This window comes from Mustela lutreola, chromosome 4 (assembly GCF_030435805.1).
Source record: "Mustela lutreola isolate mMusLut2 chromosome 4, mMusLut2.pri, whole genome shotgun sequence".
NCBI lineage: Eukaryota > Metazoa > Chordata > Mammalia > Carnivora > Mustelidae > Mustela > Mustela lutreola.
Genome location: NC_081293.1, coordinates 69,513,006 through 69,531,061, shown reverse-complemented (window position 1 = coordinate 69,531,061; position 18,056 = coordinate 69,513,006). Strand labels below are relative to the sequence as shown.

The 18,056-nt window shown below is 38.2% G+C and overlaps 1 pseudogene; it reads right to left on the bottom strand.

The window, feature by feature from the left end:
* Positions 1–5,129: 5,129 nt before the first annotated feature.
* Positions 5,130–17,747, bottom strand: LOC131830122 (zinc transporter 6-like; annotated as a pseudogene).
* Between the last annotated feature and the right edge of the window lie 309 nt (positions 17,748–18,056).

The window sequence follows — 18,056 nt, the reverse complement described above, 5'->3', positions numbered from 1 at the left end:
AACCAAGGATAAGAAAACACTTACTGAAAAGGTAAAAAAAAAAAAAAGGGCACAAGGAAAAAGTTGAATATATGTGTGAAAAATCTTATAGAAACATATGGCTTAAATTTAGTATCAGGTATTTTGTATTTCATAAACTTAATAAATAATAACTTACCCAGTACATACTAAATTATACTTCACAAATGTCAGTTCATGTAATAATTTTAAAAACACTACTTCACACACGAGCACATTAAAACATGGATATGTTAAGTAAGTTGCCTAAGGCTATACAGGTAAATATGCATTAGAACTATTGGTCAAACCCACATAATATGGCCCCAAAATCACACCCTTAAATACTATACTTTCCCACACATGAACAGTTGTTTACTGTTTGAAAACAGGGTATGTGACTCAGATTTCTGAAAGGTTAATTACCGCATGTGCAGCAGCGCTAATAAGTTTACTACAGAAAAAAAGGGGAGACAATATAATACCCAAAGCAATCTACACATCCAGTGAAATCCCTATCAATACTAATAGCATTTTCACAGAACTAGAACAATACTAAAATTTTTTATGGAATTACAAAGACCCCCAAAAGCAAAAAGTAATCTTGAGAAAGAAAAAACTGAAGGCATCATCATCCCAGATTTCAAGATACACTATAAAACTATAATAATTATGAAGAGGAGAAGGGAGTTGAGGGAAATTGGAGGGGGAGATGAACCATGAGAGACTATGGACTCTGAAAAACAATCTGAGGGTTTTGAAGGGGGGGGGCGTTGGGAGGTTGGGGGAGCCTGGTGGTGGGTATTATGGAGGGCACGGATTGCATGGAGCACTGGGTGTGTTGCAAAAACAATGAATTGTTATACTGAAAAGAAATTAGAATTTTTTAAAAAACTATAATAATCAAAACAGTGTAGTATTGGCACAAAAATGGACACATAAATCAAGAGAACAGAGAGCCCAGAAATAAACCCACAATTATATGTTCAGTTAATATACGACAAAAGAGGCATGAATATACATTGGGGGAAAGACAGTCTTTATTTAATAAATGGTGTTCAGCAAAACAATGAAACTGGATCGCTTTCTCACATAGTGCACAAAATAAATTCAAAATGGAATAAAGACCTAAAGGTGAGGCATGAAACTATCAAAATCCTAGAAGAGATCACAGGCAGCATTTTCCTTGATATCACTCATAACGACATATTTCTAGATAGTTCTCCTCAGGCAAGAAAAACAAAAACAACAAGAAACTGTTGACACTACACCAAAAATAACAAAGCTTTTGCACAGTGAAGGGCACAATCAACAAAACAAAAAAGCAAGTTCCTGAATGGGAGAAGATACATACAAATGACATAGGTGATAAGAAGTTACTACCAAAAATATAGAGAGAACTCCTACAACTCAACACTAAACGAAGAAAGAGAGAAAATAAACAAGCAAGCAAAAAATTATCTGATGAAAAAAGGGAGAGGAGAGGGTGCATGGGCGGTTCTGTAGGTTAAGCATTTGACTTCGGCTCAGGTCATGATCTCAGGGTCTTGAGATCAAGCCCCGTGTTGGGCTCTGCACTGGGCTTGGATCCTGTTTAAGATTCTCTCTGCATCTCCCCCACTCTCCCCTTACTCTCAGTTCTCTCTCTAAACACACACACAAGTTTGTTTGTTTGTTTTGGTTTTGTTTTTGTTTTTTTAGGGGGAAAAATAGAAAACACAGCCTTAATTTTGTATTCTATTGCTGGTGGGCATCAGATTTCCCATACTGCACCTACCAGAAAAGGCAGTCATTCTAAAAGAGCTAAAAGTATTAACAAAGAAGAAGCAATCATCATCCAAGGACAGAATACTGTAAATGCCAGCTAAGAATCTGAGGAAATCCAGTAACTTCTTGCCAAATGAAAATAAAAGAAGTAAGACTGAGAGAAGCAAACTCAGAGAAAAACGACTCTATGAATAAGGTGATAGGTGTGGTATGGATGTAGGAAGGAAGAATTATAGAGTGAGTGATGGTATTGCAGTTCTCCAAATATTCAGTAGCTAATAATAGATAAAAGTAACACTAAAAATACATAGGGAAATAAATTAAGAAATACGTGAACAAATTGCTTTTAGGCCGCAGTATAAAGAGTTTAAGAGCTACCTGATACCATAAGCCAGGTAATTAATAATAAAGGAGGTGAGCAGAATACTAGTCTCCATAGGAACCTGCAAGTATGCTACAGCCAAAAAAGAGAATCCTTGGACCTTAACACAGAGAGATTACCCTGGATTGTCTTGAAGACCCCAAAATAATTATGGGGGGTCCTGAGAAGTAAAAGAAGAAAACAGAGAAGTAACGCCAGAGTAACACAGCGTGAGAAGGACTCTACGCTCCCCTGCTGGCTTTGGAGACAGAGGAAGGGAACAGGTTCTCAGCTAGAGGAGCCAAAAAAGTACACAGTCCAGCTAATGTCTTGCTATTATTAGCACCGGGAGGCTTGCAGTGGATTATTTCCTATAGAACTCGGTAACAAATCGGTAACAATAACAAAAAAGGTAACAAATCGGTGTTGTTTAAGTTGCTGTTTCTGGAAATTTGTAGAAAACTCAGGCCGGTCATGAATCCCTCTGCAGGAGTTCCGTCCTGTCACTGCAGCACTGTCCCCACTGCAGAGGGTCCTGACTAGGGAATGAGTTCCCACGGCACAGTGAGATAGGGCCTGCTTTGCAGAAGAACGGGGGCTCCTTTGCAGCTTTCCGTAGGTTGTCCTTGGGCTCTGAAGCAACTGCTGAAATCTCCATGATGCTCACTCACACACATCAACGTGCTTTCATCCCCATCTCCTGCTGCCCTGAACTATGTCTTATCCGTGAAAACAGACCTGACTGGGCTGAAGAGAACTAGGGCCCATGCCACTCTCTCTTACGATGGACATACATCTATGTCCATAGGTAACTGGAGGGTGAACATGCTTGAAATAGCATATAAAAACACATCCTAGAATATACACAATTATGTTTAGATTAAAAGTATACATAACAGAATATAAGACTCTTGTTATTTTATAAAAAAGCACTAAGGGTATAGAATGTTTCAAACTTTCAATGCATTGTATAGATAAAATGGCTCCTTAAAAGGTAACAAAGTTTCAAATGATAATCCACTGACTCCTTTACATCTCTGTTCAGTAAGTGCCTGTGGAAGGGATTCCAGATCAGTCTTGGACTGTATTCTTCTACTCACCAACTACACCCTTTGGGAGTGCTGGCAAGATTTTGAGAAGATTTAAAACTCCTCTGATTTTGAAGAAAATATGTCCCCCAAATTTAAACTCGAACTCATAAAATTCTATACTACAAGTGTATGATTTGATAAAATTAACACATGTATGTTTTAAAATTTAACCTTATGGGCACCTGGGTGGTGTCTGACTCTTTATTTCAGCTCAGGTCATGATTTCAAGGTTATGGGTTTGGGTCCCATGCTGGGCTTTAAGCTCAGTGGGGAGTCAGCTTGAGACTCTCCCCCCCCTTCCTTTTGCCCTCTCCCCACTCATGCGTACTGGTATGCTCTCTCTTAAAAATAAATCTTTAAAATTAAAATAAAATTTAACCTCAAAGAAGGCTATGAAATACTCAAGCTGTAACTATCTCAAATGAGAACACTCAATTTATGGTGGATTATAAACAAAATCTTGAACACCCATATTCTGATGGAGAAATGAATCATTAATAACCAATAAATTTGACTGGAATCATCTATTATTTAGGTAAGAAATAAAGAAATAACTCTCCCCCCGCTGCTTTCCTTTCTCTCCTTAGTCCTTTCTGAATTTCTCTAGGTTTATCTAATTGAACAAGTTATCTAAGAAATTCCAAATTTTTTTTAAATTAATTTTTTAATTTTAATTTTGTGACCCCTTCTTGCAACAATTTTTATAAGTAATACTGGCCATGTTGGCAAGTTCATGATATTTATATTTGGAAAATAACCAAAAAAAAAAAAAATCTGTATGATTCTCATACTTCATCACAGTTAAAAGCTTCTGATTTTGACAAAGCAAAACCAAATAAGATAGAAATTGCCTGTTACAGATCTACCAATACTGTATCCTATAATCTAAGGTCTATTATGTTTTGGTAAAATTATACAATATAAACTCAAATTGCTTATGCAACTTGAAAAGATATCAAATCCCATATTATGCATGGAATTTCATATATATTGTAATATATTTGATATTTTCTTAATACAAAGATTCAGAAGTCAACCAATGAAAAGGGGACAAAAAATTCCATCATTATGTCAATATTTGAGGTTTTTTATTATGTCTTTTTAAAAACTTATATGGGTATTTGATTAAATATAAGACAAAAAACTGGAATTCCTTCATTGTACATTACCAAAGGATTTGGTATTTATTTAACCAAAATAAAACACTTGGAGAACCACAGATTATTCATACAAGTATTGAAATATTTTAATGAGGAAAAACTACAGAAACTGCTTAAAAATTTTAAATTATGGTAGATAATAAAATATGTTCTAAAATTTCAGGTAATTTTTTTTTTTTTTTTTTTTTTTTTTTTGCTTTTCTTTTGCAGGATGTAAATCTGGAGGACCTCAAAGAAAAATGTAGCAATTAAGTTTGGAAAAATATAAAAGAGACTTTTACTTTTAGAATGGACATTTTTCCCTTTCCTAAAATGTCTATTATTCAAGAAGTATGTTCATAAGTTTCACTAAAAAAACTGTATTTTTAATAATGTAATAGACCTGCTCTAAAAAGTGGTTCTCTTATCTAGATAACATCTATCACACTGCAGTCAACTAAAAAAACAAAAAGAGCAAAATACAAATTTAGAGAAACACTTTTTCTAAGGGAAGCCTATTTAAACTCTGTAACCTTTAGAAAAATTCTCAGAGCCCCAAATATATTTCACAAAAATATAGTTTCCCCTGTTTCATGTAATGTGTTCTTAAACATTTTGAGTAAATGATTAGTCAATGGACAGTTGCATTTATAAATAAATTGAAAGTCAAGTAGTCAACATTTCTCATAAAAATAAATTACAGTATATCATGGTCTCCATTGTCCAACACTATTGTTATTACCAGATCTACCTGACAATTTTTTAAAACCAGTCCTAAATCCTACAACTCCCAAGTCCTTGATTAAGCCTGCTACTGTTAATTAAGTGTCCATGATTAACACCCAAACCATAAAGTCTTGGGTGTTTAGCTGAATTACAGGGATCATGTTTTCCCAGGAGTGTTAAATGAACACTCTGGAGGTGGACTACTGGGTCTAGCTTGAGTCAATGTGACAGGGTTTAAATCATTAGTACCCTTTAAAGGAGGCACTGGAGATACATGATGATCTGAAAAGTGTATGACATTGGCTGCAGTAAGTGTAATCCAATCATCCCTGAGAATTTACACAAAGTTGACACTAGAGTGTACAGCCTGGTGGTCACATGAGCAAGAAGTATGTGTTCATTTGTATCTCATTGAATTCTTCCCATGCTCTGATCCAGCCAATGAGCCAAAACCGAGGGTCTACAAATGCTTATCTCAAACTTCTAAAACTCCATCCAAGGTAGATCCTTCTATGATAAGTTTGTCCAACTGACCAATAACATGGAGTGGTGTCTGGTGGGACAATTGGCCACTGGACACACTCATTGGATACAGAGTGCCAAACGTCATCAGAGCTATGGCTAATGCAGAGGCAGTGTCTACAGCAAAATAATTATTCATTTCAATTAGCATATATGTAATACAAAGAGCAGATTTTCCTGCTAGATTGGCCAAGCAAATGGATTCATTCAAGGATACTGTAAGATACTGTAAGTCCTAGAGGAATTCTACACAAACTTCAACTAGGAACTATAGCATGCTCTCGAAGCCAACTTAACTAGCAGCTTCAAAGAAAGAAGCAAAAGGCTGACTCCAAATAGAAAGCATCATGAAAGAGTTAAAAGAAAGAGCTAATTAATAATCTTCCTGTGTGTATCTTGCAAGGATTAAAAAACTGTTCTTTCTTTTAACATAAAGAGCTCCCCCATGGGGGCAGATACTGCCAAGACCTTAATCTTTCAAATCCGGTGAATAGACCATTTCCTCATCATCACCGGGGAACTTATCAAACATTCATGAAGCTACAACGATCAAACAAGGTCAAGTGGGTATCGGCAGGGAAAGCCCTACCATTAGGGGAACTACATCACACCAGTATGAGTTCGGTACGTGTAAAGTTTACTGCACCAAAGAGCAAGATCTCCCAGGACCCCCAGTCAGCTACTACACATCTAAACCCCTGTCATAACTGGCCAAAAAAAAAGATCTTTGTGGTTTTCTAAAGAGATGATGGGCCCCATAATAGGGAGCAGCCCAGCGCCTGCCAGAGGACACTCTGGAAGCTGGTCTTCCCTGAGCAAGTATTTCAACCTCTAAGGGTAGAAGTATTTTTTGTGATATTTTGTTAAAAGGTAAATGGAATTAATATTTGGACCAGAGGAGCTTTTGGCAATCTCCTCTTCATGGCTGGATATGTGGTATGCCCACTGTGGATCGAAGACTTCTGTAAAGGATACACATTCAGACTTAACAACCACCTGAAATCCTAAGTGGAAATTAACTTTACTGTAGGAAATTTGTAACATATGCTCTTATGATGAAGCTCAAGTGGGTCAAAGAATTACATGATAGAAAAAGAATCTGCACATTCACAGAAAGTGAATGGGTAGGCAAATAATATTGTATGTAAAATAAGCATTTTTTCCTATACTATTCTTTTTCCTAAACACAAACAACCTTAGTTTTTAAGTAAGTATTTTCAGTTAAACTGTTTAAAGGCCCATATATGGTAACTATGTAATGATTAAAGTTAAACACGGTTTCTTGGTCATGAGGTGCCCTAGTCATCATTCCCCTTTAGGTCCATGACCTTGAGCCTTAACCATCCTTCAGATGTATTCTTATACTAAAAGCTCTTAACAAATTTCATCTTATTTCTAATTGAATGTCAGAGAATTCATGTGTTGACATTGGAATTAATTATCAGTCCCAGCATAATTAAAGTGACATTTAACCACTTAATAGATCAAGGAATGTAGATGGAGAAAAATCTAAGAACTAGATTCTCTATCTGAAAGGAAAACCGTTATTTCAAGCTCTATGCTAATTCAATCCATGATCCCCAAAACAGAACTTTGGGGTGTTCTATTTCATTCTGACTTTAATGAATCCAAACTGAGTCACTGGAACCAATGGCCACTTATTCACATATGTCGTCTATTTCTAATTCTTGGCCAAATAAGCTCTCAGAAAGATGATTTAAAAAAGAGTCTTAGCACCCATATATATGACAAAGGTATTTTGGCTTGTGAAGAATGACTATAGCTTGTATTCTGGCAAGATTTTTAAAAGATGAAAATCAGCATCATCCTTACAGGAAATAATTCCTAACCCCTTCTGTTCTGTTTGAAGAACAGTCACAAATCATTTTAAAGTCATCGCTCCCAGTGGTGAATTCTCACACTGTCCTAGGCTTTCTACTTTATGGGATTTGAAAAATCAATGAGAGAATTTCATTCAGAATAAAAATGTGAGCACCTTGGACTTGGGAAAGAGCAAACTGCACCACAGCACATCAATATCTTCCATTTGGTACCAGTTGGTACAGAGGTTAAAAAAGTTTAAAAACAAAACCACAAAAACCAGGAAAGAGAGAGGGAGGTGGCTAATTGGAGGGGGAAGGGTGATATATGGACAGAGCATACACAACTCCATACCTGTTCAAGCCCTTAATCTTGGTGCAACACTGGTTTTGGTAAGCTCCCGAAAACGCTAATGAAGTGAGTATCCAGGTAACATACCAAGGAAGGTTAAGGAGCAAGAAGGAGAGCTCATTTATCACAGATGCAGACAAACTTGGGTTCAATTGTCCACTCTGCAACTGCTCAGCTCTAGGACTTAGGGCAAGCTATGTGCCCCCTTTTAACCTCAAGCTTGCCATCTGAAAAATGAGGCCAATAGCTCCTACTTGATAGGATTCTTGTGGGGATTTCATGAAGCCTCAGATCATGAGTATTGAGCCTGTAGAGTCTGTGGTTCAGAAGGATAGGCGTTGGAGTAAAGGCTGACCACCCACATTCTCGTCTCTGTTCAGCCACACACCAGCTGTGCAACTTGCATGTGTGACAGAAATTCTCTGAGCCTCATCTCATCAGTTCTGCCTGAAAAATGCACATGAGTCTATCGCTTCTACCTTCCTCATTTTCCTATTTTCAAATCCAGACAAATAAATTTATATGTGGGAAAAAAAGACTGGTTTTGGATAATAACTACGCAGAGAAGTGGCCTCTAAAGACATTTTTACTTTGAAAGAACCCTCCAGACTCTTTAGGGAAAAAAAAAAAAAAAGGCATGAACAAAGCATATATTTACATTGTATTCTTTACTTTAAAAGGTTTAATGTTTCTTAATTAAAAGGCCTAATTAACATTAAAAGACTTAATGCTACTGAGAACAATTATCTTCACTTATATCAGCTAAACTAATAAAAGTGAGATTAAATGGGTATTCATACAATATTTGTCTTGAAATCTCATATTCTGTGTTGTCATTTTGTCCCATCTAAAGAGAGGGACTTTAGTAAAGTAGTATTTCCCACTGCGAATGACTTTTTAAAATAATCATCTTAGGTAACTGTGAAGCTTCTTAAGTTTTTACTCTGGATTTCAAGCAAAGGAATCCACCCTGCTTTCCGTATTAACTGCTATATATATATATATATATATGCCTTTTATAAGGTAGTATCATTATTCATAGATGCTTTTAAACAATCACTCCAAATTGGACTCCTTAAACAAGTATGTAAAGAGAAACCAGTCATTACAGGATTTCAGAGGGATCTCAGAAGGCCTCTTGTGATTGGTGGAATTCCTAGAACATAATCCATGTTGACAGTGAGTCAAGAGCTAAAAAAAAATACTATGTTTAAAAAAAGAGAAAGGAACCTGAGGTTATGAATTTGACTTATTTCAGGAATGTTTAAATTTTTTTAAAAGATTTTATTTATTGCACTACTGGGTATTTATCCTAAAGATACAAACGTAGTGATCCAAAGGGGCACATGCACCCGAATGTTTATAGCAGCAATGTCCACAATAGCCAAACTATGGAAAGAACCTAGATGTCCATCAACAGATGAATGGATCAAGAAGATGTGGTATATATACACAATGGAATACTATGCAGCCATCAAAAGAAATGAAATCTTGCCATTTGTGACAACATGGATGGAACTAGAGGGTATCATGCTTAGCGAAGTAAGTCAATTGGAGAAAGACAACTATCATATGATCTCCATGATATGAGGAAGTGGAGATGCAACATGGGGGGTTAAGGGGGTAGGAGAAGAATAAATGAAACACGATGGGATTGGGAGGGAGACAAACCATAAGTGACTCGTAGTCTCACAAAACAAACTGAGGTTTGCTGGGGGGAGGGAGTTTGGGAGAGGGGGGTAGGGTTATGGACATTGGGGAGGGTATGTGCTATGGTAAGTGCTGTGAAGTGTGTAAACCTGGTAATTCGCAGACCTGTACCCCTGGGGATAAAAATATATAATATGTTTATAAAAAATAAAAATAAAAAATAAATTTAAAAAATTTAAAAAAAAAAGATTTTATTTATTTGACAGAGAGAGTGTAGGCAGAGAGGCAGGCAGAGAGAGAGGAGGAAGCAGGCTCCCTGCTGAGCAGAGAGCCTCACCCAGGGCTTGATCCCAGGACCCTGGGATCATGACCCAAGCCAAAGGCAGAGGCTTTAACCCACTGAGCCACTCAGGCGCCCCAGGAATGTTTAAAATACATAGGAATGATGCGTTGTTCAGTAGGTGCCTCCCCCACTTGGGGGTGGGGAGGGCTCTCTGAAATATACATGCCAGCCGAAGAAAACCCAATATTCAGAAAGCTACTGAGGTTAAACAAGTTTTAATTCAGCTTTCCAAGGGAATCCATGTCAGTCATGCTCAATTGCTCCTGCCACTCCTGGCTAACATGGTGTGGGCTTTGCAACAGGTGGTTTCGTTCATTCCTGCATCCCTTCACCCACCATGTATGGAACTCTTGTTACCTATCAGTTAGCTTCTAGTCCCCCCAGTTCTGGAAGGAAAGAAAGTATACATAGTGGCTCATCTCTTGAAGATCATAGTCTAGTAGTAAGAGAAGACTAATGAGTATGTACTTATGTGAGGTGAGGGTATGTGCTGGACAGAAAACCAAGGAATAAGGCAGATGGGGAATATAAGGGATGGGAACAGGGGAGGGAGCAGTCCAGCCCAATACTGAATTACATTTAACTTTATTTTATTTTATTTTTTTATTTATTTCTTTTCAGCATAACAGAATTCATTGTTTTTGCACCACACCCAGTGCTCCATGCAATATGTGCCCTTCATAATACCCACCGCCTGGCTCCCATAACCTCCCACCCCCCGATGGTTCATCTCCCCTTCCAATTTACCCCAACTCCCTTCTCCTCTGCTTTAAAGCAGAATCTGAAACAGGTACCAGCCAGAGCCACTGTCCGAATACAGCTGTGCCTCTCAGAACCTGATTACCAACTGAATTTGTCAATAATGAGTCATTGAGAAGCCCTCAAAAAAATAACAATTGTAATGCCCCAAACAGAAAGTTAGTTCTTGAAAACAGACTGAAAATCTAGGTACTGCATTTGACGTTTTATGTGTATTCTTTTTCTTTTTTTCTTTTTTTTTTTTTAAAGATTTTATTTATTTATTTAACACAGAGAGAGAGAGATCACAAGTAGGCAGACAGGCAGGCAGAGGTGGGGGGAAAGCAGTCTCCTTGTTGAGCAGAGAGCCCAATGTGGGGATGGATCCCAGGACCCTGAGATCATGACCTGAGCTGAAGGCAGAGGCTTAACCCACTGAGTCCCCCAGGCACCCCTATGTGTATTCTTTTTCGTTATGACATTTTGGGGTCTACTAGGGATGGTTGCAAGATGCAACAGGATTATATAATTGCAGCCACTGCCACCAAGAAGAGGAGCCTATGTCGCCCACCTTGAATCTGGTGTTTCTTCAGTAAATGGTGGGAGAAATAATAACACCATGAGTCCCAGGGCCTAATTTCAACAGGAATGCAGCTTCTGCCTTGTCCTCCCCAGGACCCCAAGCATGCTAAGCAGTGAGGAAGCTTGCAATGGAAAACCACTTGCAGAAACGTTCCAGACAGTTCAGCTGTCCCAGCTGAGCTCAGGCTCAGGCAAACAAGCAGTTTCTGAGCAAATTTAAGTGAGATTGGCAGCAAAACCTCCCAGGTATCCCACACAGTTCACAGACATAATAAACCTTTGTTGTTTGAAGCCTCTAAGCTTTGGGGCAGGTTTTTAGGCTGCAACAGACAGAGAAACGGAAGCTGCCAGTGATCAGAGGCTCACAGCGAGAAAGAACAGAGCCAAGACTATGAGTTGTGTCTGTCCAACTGCAACCGCTAACCTTTGTAGCACCACAGGTCTAATTTTCCTGAAAACCTGTTTCTTTTTAGTGAAAAAATGAGGTTAAAATAATTCATTAATATCTACCATATTCAACATTCCTATGATTCTGTCAATCAAGGAGCATGTAGGTATATTCCCTGCCCAGCCTCCCCCTCAAATAATCACACCATCCCAGCAATTCCCAGGATAAAAAGTTTTGATGTCTTCAGATTAAAATTCCAGTTATATCAGTAGGTTATATCTAACCTAAAACAAATTACTCTACTTCCAAATATGTTAAAAAAAAAAAAAGATGGGTAATGGTAATAGTCATGGAGTACAGATGTGAGTAGATGGAGTAGAGGGTATGAAATGCCTTTAGAGCACACTCAGTTACATTCAGTGCAGTGGAACACAGATCATCCATGTGTATGTGTGTGTGTGTGTGTATGTGTGTGCAGTCATAAGTAACATTCCAAGCCATACCTGCCTACTACTTGGCATCAAGAATAAAGATGGTGGGGGCGCCCAGATGGCTCAGTGGGTTAAAGCCTCTGCCTTCAGCTCAGGTCATGATCCTAGGGTCCCAGGATCGAGCCCCACGTCCGGCTCTCTGCTCGGCCGGGAGCCTGCTTCCCCTCCTTCTCTCTCTGCCTGCCTCTTTGCCTGCTTGTGATCTCTGTCAAATAAATAAATAAAAATCTTTAAAAAATAATAAAAAAATTAAAAAATAAAAAAAGAATAAAGATGGCCCCCAGTCCTCTGATAGTCCTTTCATTGAGAATCGAGGTCTAGGTTTTCTCTTTCAGATTGTTTTGGAATTCTAAGCCATCATGTAAGAAATCCAACTTTTCTGAAATTATCAGGCTGGGGAGGAGGTCAAGTTTGGTCACCTGAAGAGATCACATGGAGAGGGCAGTTCCCGTCAGTACAGGCATCTCGATCAAGTGACAGGGGTCCATGAAGATTGAAGGTGCCATCATCAGCTCCAGGTACACCAAGGACCACACAGACAACATTCTACTTCTGCCCACAACCCCCCAATTCATAAATGATCCCATATTGTTATTCTGTGGCAGTTTATTATGTTGAAATAGATAACCAGGACACAAGTGCTTCTAAGTACAAGAAAGACAAAATTCTTAAAATTTCTGTCTCAGTAACTTCATGGCTGCCTGGAACACATTCTCTGTCCCCTTACTCCCCCCACCCCGCCGACTGTCACATACACAGACACACACATGCTCTCCTACATACAGATCTAAATCTATAAAAAACACACAAAATAGTATTATTTTCAAGTTGCCTGATAAACTATGAATTTATAGTGAGAAGTGTATTATAAAATGGAGGATAAAATATAATAAAAACAACAGGAAACACAAATTTGACTATTAAACTCGACCATGAAGCTCACAACAGCCAGAAATCAAGAAAGAAAAATAAAAGACTATATATCTCTCATTCTTGAAAGGGAAGAAACATTATTACTCAAGGTATATCTTGTTCTCCTAGAAACAAACAAAAATTCTTTCAATGGTTCGTTTTATCTGGGCCAGTAGATAAGATAAAAAATGTCTGATGTTAATAAAAACTCACAATTAGTTTTTACAATAAAATCAGAAACCATAAAAGAAAATGTTAAACATGAACCCATAAGTATGATTTTAAAAAAATAATAAAACATTGGACCTTTTTCTAAACCATATAAAAAGGAATAGTCCCCTTAATATTTGAAAGGTTCTTACAAATACATTAGAAATTGGAATACTGACATAAATACACAGTTTACAGAAATAAATTAATGAAATGGCTTTGAAATATATGAGAATATGGCTCAGTCTACTAGCTGAGAATGCAACTTAAAAAAAAAAAAAAGATGCAGTGTTTTCAGATCTCTGGCAAAGATAAAATAGATTTGATGACCCGGCATATGCTGGAGGGAGGTGAAGGTACCATCCCTGTCTTTCTCCATGGCTTGCTGGGGGCATTTCTGCAGTAACTCTCCAGCATACACCTCTAAGACACCATCCTGCATAACTGTTTGCACACATTCACAGATATTTCTGTAAAGATGGTCATTAAATCACCATAATAAATATTTCAGTCTAAATATGGACAGTCTGTTAATGATTGGTAAAATATTAACTTTCAAATATTGAAATTTTATGCAATATTTAATAGATATAAGTATATGCTCAAATACAGAGAGAGTTCTAATATTTCTTCTTAGGTGCATAATGCAAAGTGCAAGTCGTATGCTTTTTACTTTCTCATTCATATAAAAAAGGGGGCATGGACTGTGTATATGCACATATGGGCACAAGCATGTGCATGGAATATTTTTGGAAAGATTCATAAAAAAACAATATACCTGGGAAATACAACTGGGAAATAATATGTGCAGCAGCTTCACTTTTATATAATTTTTCCCATTTATTTAGATTTGTATTTTTACCATGTACTATTATTCCTCTCTAAAATTAGTGGGGTGGGGAGAAATTCAATGATTTCCCAAGGGCTTCCACATGACATGCAACAGAATAACTAATGGTAATAACACAAATGCAGTATTTGGGGACCTGGAGGTTGTGTAGTTACATACCAGAGAACCCCAGAGTCCCCCAGTTACTTGCTATCACTGCAGAGTCCGATGGGGAGGCAAAGTTCTACCTCTTACCCTCACCAGCTTTAATCAAAACATTCCACTTTTATCTATTTTATACATTGCAGCTACACAAAAGCCTTTGTTTAAATGGGAAAATTCCACTCTTAGACAGGTCTGAGAATTCTTGACATAACAGAATACACTAACAACATATCCCCTAGCTGTCAGCTGTGATCCAGGACACAGCTGGCTAGTTTGATTTTAACCTACATCATTCCATGAGAGTTAAAGGACTCTGTATTTATAGATGTATGAAGCTGCCCCAAATCATAAAGTCTCCTACTGACCAGTCTTGTTTGAATGTATTCTGATTAGGGGACAGTATCTATAAAAAGCATTGGCAATTTATTTACCAAATTTCCAAACATGAAAACAAAACAATAAACATGAAAACAAACAAATAAAAACAACAAATGTGTTTTTTTTTTTAATTTAATTCTGTAAGATTTCCTATGTTTTATATAACGGAATTGTTTCACATTAGACTTTATAACTTTGTCCCATTTACTGAGGAACCAATCGTGGGAATCTTGAACATCACAGACTACAACTTGATGTTCTCCTTAATAAAAAGAATTTGTAGTTGTGAAGTCTTGGCTGTTACTATGGCCCAGGCTTGCATCGTATTCCTTTCCTAACTGCAACTGAATAGGTCTTCTTTCCCACATCACTTCTATCATTTAAAATGCATTGGCTCCAGTATTTTATTGCCAAACACTCAACCTGCTTCTGTGTCCGAGACCACTTCTGCTTCCTCAACAACAGTGTTCTGTGCAACAGAGAGCTGCTATGGACACAGCTGCTACGGTTTATTCCTATCTTATATAATTTGGGCACGAGAATTTTCTCCTGATGCTCCTGATACAAACAACAGGTCAAATACCAGTCTCTCTTGCAAGGCATAATTCCTACAAATTTTGACTACCCGCCCCCTTATGTTTAACATTCCTTTTCAGCCACATTTTTCTACTGGATTCTACTCAGATGTCTAATAACTCCTAGAAACTGATCCTTTTCTGGCAGTTGGTCTTCATTTCTCGACTTAATTTTCATCACTATTCCTCTGCCCTTGACCCCTTCCCACGGGCCCCTCCTCTGAGACTTTTCCTTGGACATGCCTATCATCCAGGCTAATTGACGGCTTCGCTTGTCCTAGGCTCCATTGAGACCCCAGATAACATGATCTTCTATCCACCCAGAAGGAGAAGTTTCATAGGATTTTCAAACAAATTCAAGTTTTGACGTTCTTTCAGGTCAACAAGAAGAATTTAAATCCTGAATGTTATTCTGAATGTACAATCACAAAGACTTTTTAAAAAATCTTATTTGACGGAGAAGAAGAGAGAGTGAGTACACACGCAAGCAGGTGGAGCGGGGAGGTGCAGAGGGAGAGGGGGAAGCAGACTCCCCACTGAGCAGGAAACCAGGGATGGGGGACTCTATCCCAGGACCGGGGGATCATGACCTTAGCCAGAACAGACACTTAACACCTGAGCCACCCAGGCACACCACAAAGACTCTTCATTAGAAACGGACTAGATATTAATGGGGAACGTAATATTGATTATCAAAAGCCCACACCCAGAAACTATACTTTTACTACAAAATTAATGAAATGAAAGTTTTCTCTACCATAAACTCTGGTACACTTGATTTTTACAGTAATATCGATCTGTTCCCTAAACTTCACTGATTAGGTATAACAGCGCCAAGTAGTTCGTAGGAATGGATCACACTTAAATGTCTCATCATTTGGAACTGAGCCACTGGAAATTTGCAAGCTATTCTGCTTTGTTGTGTTTAATAGAGGGCAGGTAGGGGGAATCAGTTCAGTCCCCTCTGTGAATAATTTTGGGAGAAGTCTTAACCGGATTAGGAAAAAAGGCAACTAACAATAATGATCACTTTCCTTTCTCATAGTTGTGTTAACATAATTGCATATGCACATCCAAACAATATAGTGAAGAATGGTGTAAAGGAGAAATGAACACCCCACAGTGAATCAATCTTTTTCAGAGTCAAAGCTGACATTTCAGCTTCCCTGAGGAAAAGTGAGGGGTGAGGTGAGACTAAGACAGTCAGCAGGCTGTCTGGGAGAGGGGGGGAGAGAGGAGAGCTGAAGAGCTGTCAGCTGAAAAGGGAACAGGGTGTAGGAAACATTCCTGCAAACCAGCTGTGCTCTACCACTTTAAACAATCCAGCAAAATCACTATTTTTTTTTTCACGTCAAAAAATAACTTATCCTTAGAATATAATATTCTTGCTTAATACTCAATTACCTATGTACAGTTTAGCATTATCTTTGCAGTTGCTAATTTGCAACAGTGTCCCTCCTCCGAAGCATGGAGATCATGGTTAACAAAAGCCAAATGGAAAGATAACACAGTCATGAGTGAAGTTAAAAATAGAAATGAGACATCCTTGCAGACAGTATTCAAAACCCATACACATCTCCTATTAAACCAGATTCCCAATGTCTCTGCAATCCTAGAGGGACAATTTTGGCACAGTCGGAAGTTGCCTCATTTGTCTTGTGTTTCTGAGAGGAACGTATTATCAAAATACCTACAAAGCCTCTTAAACCCTGAACTGTAATTTTCAGCCACCCCCCTTCATCTCTCGAAGCCAGTATCTGAAAGAGTACTAACATCCTGGCTTTGAAGTTTGGTAGAAGTTTAAATACCCAAAAATAATGTCTTTGTGAAAAAAATATAAAAATAAACATCCCGAAGAAATTTTGGTATCTTGCAAATGCCAATTTGTAAGATTTTGGTATCTTGCAAATACCACTTTGTAATGTTGAATACATTACAAATACAGAGTTAGTAGTTACTTTTATAATATTAAATTCTTTACAAAAGTTTTAACTTTGGAATATTTTTAAAGATCTTAACAGAGAGAGACAAACACACACTGAGAGAACGAGTGGGAGGAGGGGCAGAAGGAGAAGCGGACTTCCCCCTGAGCAGGGAGTCTGACCCAGGAAGGGATCCCAGGACCCTGGGATCATGACTTGAGCAGATGTCAGATGCTTAACCAAGTGAGCCACCCAGGTGTCCCAGAATATTTTTAGATTTTCCTAAATATTGGGAACAGATTACAGAGTTTCCACATACTCCACACCCATTTTTCAATTATTAAAATTCTACCTTCTGGTTCATTTGTCACAACACATGAATCAATACCTATATACACTTTTAACCTTACTTTGTTAAGATTTATTTTATTTGAGACAGAGAGAGAGAGAGACAGAGAGCATGAGAGGGGAGAGGTCAGAAGGAGAAGTCCACTCCATGCTGAGCAGGAGCCGATGACAGATGTTTAACCAACTGAGCCACCCAGGTTCCCCTGCTCTTTTAATCTTAAATTCAAACTGTATTCAGACTTCCTAGCTTGTACCCTGGGCCCACTGTGTGGCTTTACCACTTCAACAGGCCATCCAGGATACCTCATAGTTGACACATCCCTGGGCTTTCAGATATGATAGCTTCTCAAATTGTTTTTTATAACGTTGGCCAATTGAAGTAGATGGGTCAGGTATATCATAGATTGCTCCTGAACTGCGACTATAGAAATGGTTTTCCATGGTTCGACAGGGATGACTGGTTTGGGGGAGGAAGATCACGGTGGTAACGCATCCTGTGTATCAAAGGTACACACTGTCAACATGACTTCCTGATGTTGATCATGGTCATTTGGCTCAGAAACTGTTCTTCCAGGTTATACTCTGTAGATGTATCTTGCTGCCCTTTTCATACAGTCCTTTTTGGAGCCCACACTTCATGAGCAGGGAATGATGCCCCTCCTCTGGACACTGCAGTATTTCTATGAATTACTTGTGATTCTTCTACAGGAGAGGTCTGTCCTCTCCCCCCTACTTATTCAGTCATTTCTT